General features: G+C 39.9%; 1 long non-coding RNA gene across 1 annotated transcript; it reads left to right on the forward strand.

Moving 5' to 3' along the window:
- Positions 1–3,922: 3,922 nt before the first annotated feature.
- Positions 3,923–5,499, forward strand: LOC114484747 (uncharacterized). Its single transcript, XR_003677979.2, has 3 exons — positions 3,923–3,987; positions 4,316–4,419; positions 5,272–5,499. It is a non-coding gene; the product is annotated as an uncharacterized lncRNA (long non-coding RNA).
- The last annotated feature ends 248 nt before the right edge of the window (positions 5,500–5,747 follow it).

A 5,747-nucleotide genomic window follows, 5' to 3' on the forward strand; every position in this document is an offset into this window, starting at 1 on the left:
GGAATCTCTCCACTTTGCCCTCCGCACCCCTGTTGCTGCGCTCTCCTCCGTGCCTCTGAAACTTCCCCACTCCAAGCCCATGTTCTTAATTACTGCACTACTTTGTCTCCTGGGAACATTTATTTCTAAATTAATGGGAATAATGAGCAAATACCTGGATATAATAAATTATATGTTTCTTAAATGTCATAATATGCAATATATTTAATAACTGAATATATTTCCTACCTGTGTATGATCTGGGAGCTGTCTGTATAATGCTTAGTAGTTTTTCAAAGAGCATGTACATGGATTATTTCCTTTCACAGAGTTGAAAGTTTAGAAGACAGATTTAAGGCAAACTAGAAAGTGTGAGGCAATTGAGAATATAGTTTCATGTTTTAAAAGATTGTGAGAAGGATAGCTCTAAGTCATTAGGGAAGATTTCATGAAGGGCATAAATAACTTACCTTGAACTTTGAAAAAGTGAGAGGTTTATGATTGCCAGAGAAGGATTGAGAATGTTGGGTGTGGTGGGCAGAAGAGTGTCAGTGAGAACCGGAGGCAGGAATGCTCCTGTGTGGGGCTGAATGCAGTGGAGAGACTGAGTCCAGGGAGAGCTGGTTGAATAGGAAGATCAGACTAGTGCCTCAGGTTGTTCAGGGCCCACTGAGGATCTGCTGCTTGAGCTGAAAGGCAGGAAGTAGCCATTGTGAGTTCCCGCGTGAAGTAGTAAAAACAGGCCCTCCTCCAGTGTCTGAATGCTACAGGAGGAAGGCATCAGCAGCAAAGAAGTCATCTCCCAAACTAATTAGTCATTTTGATATGAGATGCTTAGGAAAGGATCCATTCAACTGAGACCTAAATATCTGCTGGAGCCTGGTTTGAATGCCGGTAAGTGGTAACAATGGAAGACTCCTGGGGTTTATTAGTGTAGGGCCTGGGGCAGTCAGTTTTTCTTCTGTAGTCAGTTTCTTGAAATGTTCTCTTCAAATCTAAAGATCTCAGAGTATAAGATACTTAATTTTAAATACTAGAAAACCATATTCTTAAGCCAGGCAAACATTATTTTTGGATTTTCTAGTAGTGGGCATTAGCTCAGGTTTTGTCCCTCCAAATAATGAGTTGACTGTACATGAAGTGGTTTGTTCTTCATTCAGGAAAATCTCGGTGATGTTAAAGTTTTATTCATGTTTTGAAAATTCTTTGATATTTAAAACAGATTTCAGTTTGAGAACAGTGAAGATGAAAGTAAACCCACTGAAGCTCAGGCTTCTCACCTGGGTTCAGGAAGACGTTTTCCTGGCTGTGAGCCACAGTCAGTCCCGCCCACAGTCTGTCATTCACGATCTGACTGTGGCCCCTTCTGAGATGGATAACGAGCAGGGACAGCTCAATATTAGGCATTTCAACAATTCCCTGTATTCCATGTGTTAATATGCAGATAGAGTTAGGCTTCTGTCTTTTATGAGCCTAGGACTTTTTTTTTTACTTCCACTGAGCAGGGTTGAGGGGCAGTGGCTTCCTTTTTAGACATACTTAGCAAGAGGGTTAAGTCTAGTTTTTAGTCATGTCAAAATATAGACTAAAATGCATCAAGAATTGGTGAAAAAGAGCACAAATACCAATAGATGAGGCAAAACATTTTTAAGGTGTGTTAAGAATTTCCGTTCAGCCTATACTTACATTCCAGCAGAGTAATTATTAGCCTATGAGAATTAGCCACTCTAATTACCCTTGTAAGTTATTAAACTCAATTATGAGATCTATATATATGCACTTTATTTTGATTTAGTGACTTCAAAATACTTCTTCCGGCCTCCTATACATTTTGTTTGACACTTGATTGCATTTATTACTAGAAATCCTCTTGTATTTTTCTTTGCTAAAATTTCATAGCTCCCTGGCCCTGAGTTTCATTTTGATTCCTTGACTGCATGTTTGTCACGTAACAGGTTTCATTAATGAATGCTGTTTTCTGTATCACAAGCCCTGTTGTGCAGCAGATAGCATTGTCTGGACAGCTCCGAGAAATCCTCAGGTTTCCAGTGTCAAAACTCGGCACCTTAGGCATACATTGATAGAATCCCCAGATTCACATGTAATTAAAGATCTACTGGTTAGCTTTAAATTCTGCAAAACCATTGTTGCAAAATTAGGAACATTTATTGTATACATAAAGCATATTCCAAATGCAGTCATTAACTTCTAATCTTTGTATGATAACCTTTATTGTATACATAAAGCATATTCCAAATGCAGTCATTAACTTCTAATCTTTGAATGATAATGCTTCATATTTTTAAAAGAAATATTTATTTATTTTTGATTTAGTTTGGCTGCGCCAGGTCTTAGTTGCGGCACGCGGGATCTTTTTTAGTTGTGGCATGCGGTATCTAGTTCCCCAACCAGGGATCGAACACTGGGCTCCCTGCATTGGGAGTGTGGACTCTTAACCACTGGACCACCAGGGAACTCCCAATAATGCTTCATATTTTTTTTGTGTGTGTGTGTTATGTGGGCCTCTCTCTGCTGGGGCCCCTCCCGTTGTGGAGCACAGGCTCCGGACGCGCAGGCTCAGCGGCCATGGCTCACGGGCCCAGCCGCTCCGCGGCATGTGGGATCCTCCCAGACCGGGGCGCGAACCCGGTTCCCCTGCATCGGCAGGCGGACGCGCAACCACTGCGCCACCAGGGAAGCCCAATGCTTCATATTTTTAAGAAGGTTGTGAGTATGTCTGGATGCAGAACATGTGCTAGCTGCATGCACACTTAACAGGGGCTTCCTTTGGAAAACAGAGCAATTTACATTAGAAATGCCTAAATTATGCATGTTTCTACTACTCCAAATTTGAAGTTTTTTTATCATTATCTTGTAAAAGGTAGATGCCCTCATCTCATTTGCTGTAAAGGAAGTGAGAAGTCATTTAAAATATATTTCTGCTGCTTTGACTTTTCTTTCTCAAAAAAGACTGTTTTGTTCATGCAAAATGTTAATGTCTTTGATGAATATGTAGTCCCCCAATCAGCTTAGAGCTTACATTTACTATAGCTTGTGCTTTGTAAAAGGTACTCTTTTAAGTGCTTTTCCTATATTAACTCACTTATTTCTCACAATACCTTTCTGAAGTATGTACTGTTGGCGCCCTCATTTTACAGCTGAGGCAGCTGAGACACAGAGCAGTTTAAGTAACTTGCCTGAGATAACGCAGGTGGAGCCAGGATCCAATCCCAGCCATTGCACCTCCAGAGTCTATTCCCTTAACTTCTCAGATAATTTATCCTACCCAAATTTGTGGCATTTTGGGTTTTTTTGTAGATTTGTTAAAAACTCTTTGAATAAATGTTAGCATTGGCACCAGTTGCTTTTATCGTACCTCTTCCACTTCCCTTAAGACATGTCTACTCTTGGTTCATTGACTTAGGAAAAACTATAATGGCAATAACAGATTCCCCTCTTCCCATTAAGGGAGACTCACAGATTTCTATGAATGAATATAATAGCAATAGAGGTATTAAGTGTGCTCACTTTCCTACAGATTCACTGCTTTATTTAATGCAGTAAATTGAAATAAGTTCCAATAAGTTATATAAAGTTGCTGCCAGAATAGGAGCGGTGACCTCACAATGTAGAAACCTAGCTTATTGACATCGTGGAAAATAATGTCATGTGACAGGTAATTGCTTTACCTGGGCTTGCGCTTGCAATAGTTTATCTATTAGTGTGTATATACATATGTGTGTGCGTTTATTACATTTATGTTATATTGAAATAGTGCAGCACCAAAGAAAATGACTTCTTTTTCTGTTTTGCAAAATCAGTGAAATGTCAATACTTTTGAGAAAAATGGTCTATTCACGCCTTCCTCATTTCCTTTTTTTTTTTTTTTACTCTTGTCAGTTCATCTGTGACAGTGGATGGGGGTCATAATCTGTCTGTGTTGCAACTCCAAGACCAAGTCAGTAGCACTGCAGGTGTCTGGTGGTCAGATACTTAAGTACCTTTGGGGTGAGTATCAAAATGTTAGGAAAGCATGTTTATGACTTACGTAGATATTTAATTCTTGAGCACATATACTTGTAACTTATCAGTGCTGTGGTGGTTATTAGGTCTTTTAACTACCCTGAGAAACCCTAATCTATAGAGTGGAATTAGCAGGTGTGTTCTCCCTGTATTTTCTCTTGTAATGAACTGGAGTACTTTAATGAGTTTCCAAAACACATTTGGAAAGTGATTTAAATTGCATGTTAATCATTTTAGCAAGTATTAGTGTAACCGTTTTTTTTTTACAAAGAGCAGATCAGCTCTTGGTAAACCTCATCTGCCAATCCTGCAGAATCACCCTCTCTGGCTGTTGAACCATAGAAGAAACCTGGTGGATTTCCTGTTCGATTTCCTTATCCGTGCACCCAGACCAAATTGGCCATGATTGGAGAATAGGTAAGTAAACACAAGCCAGAAAAACTTAGCACTTAGAGCAGTGACCCAGGAAGTGATAGCATTAAGTAGAAAGAGTGTGTGCTTTGGAGGTGGACCTGAGTGTCCACTAAATCTCAAGGCAACAATGAGAATATCAATATGGGTATGGCTGTCCCTTCTGATAGGAGAATGAAGTAAATGAGCACAGTGTAAAGGTGGAGAATAGGGAAGTGTTTGAGGCTAGTTAGAGGATGGTAGCTGTGAGGATGGGGAGACCAACTTTTGGTGGTCTGGGAAAGCCTCTAGGAGGTGGGGGTGTATGTGCTGAGTGTGAAGAAAAAGAAAGCTCTATCTCTGAGAAAGGGAGAGTGTCCCAGGGAGGAGGAACTGTACATACTGTGAGCTTAGAAAGAGCTCAGCTTATTCAAGGAACCTAATGGAAGCAATGGCTAGACCTTAGAGATAGGCCATGGGAAGGAGTGTGGCTTGGGTCATTTAACATAGATTGGGAAACTGATGATTTTAATCAGGGAGTAGTGTGATGTGCTTCATGGTTTGAAAGGTTATTCTGGCTGCCCAGTAGAGAGTAGGTTGAAAGGGACGAGAGTGGAAGTGGCTGTGAGTGGAGGCAGTGAGGGCCGAAAGGTGATACGTTTGAGACATGCATAGGAGATAGAAATGGCAGGGCTTGCTGATGCACTGGATGCGCCATAGTCCACTTTGCACTGGACCAACCACATCTTAGGCATCTTCAGTCCCCATTACAAGGACCTAGATGTGAAATCATAGGGTAATGGAACCATGTAATGGAAGAGTTTGGTTTAACTAGTTTGGTTAGAATTGTTTGTAATTTCATATTTTATTTCTTTGCAGGAATGTGTCCTTGGTCTGACTGACAGATGTCGCTTTTTCATCAATGACACTGAGGTAACAAGGCTTCTTCGGACACTGGATCTTTCTCAGTCTTAGCTCCAAATAATATAGCTGACTCTCCCCTTTACTCCCTGACCTTTAGTAGGTTGCTTCAAATATCACATCATTTGCAGTATATGATGAGTTTATATTTTTATCGACTCATTCCCATACATGCCAGTGTTTTTGCCTGAGAGATGCTTCATTGAAAAGTAAGTTTTCAGTGTATGAAATAGAAAATAGTCCCTGCTCTAATATCATTTGTCCTTTGAAGTCTTAATGACTTAAGATTGTTGCATACTTTGGCTGTTATTTATTTATTTATTTATTTTTATTTTTGACATCATTATTGGAGTATAATTTCTTTACAGTGCTGTGCTAGTTTCTGCTTTATAACAAAGTGAATCAGTTATACATATACATATATTCCCATATCT

This window comes from Physeter macrocephalus, chromosome 21 (genome assembly GCF_002837175.3).
Source record: "Physeter macrocephalus isolate SW-GA chromosome 21, ASM283717v5, whole genome shotgun sequence".
NCBI lineage: Eukaryota > Metazoa > Chordata > Mammalia > Artiodactyla > Physeteridae > Physeter > Physeter macrocephalus.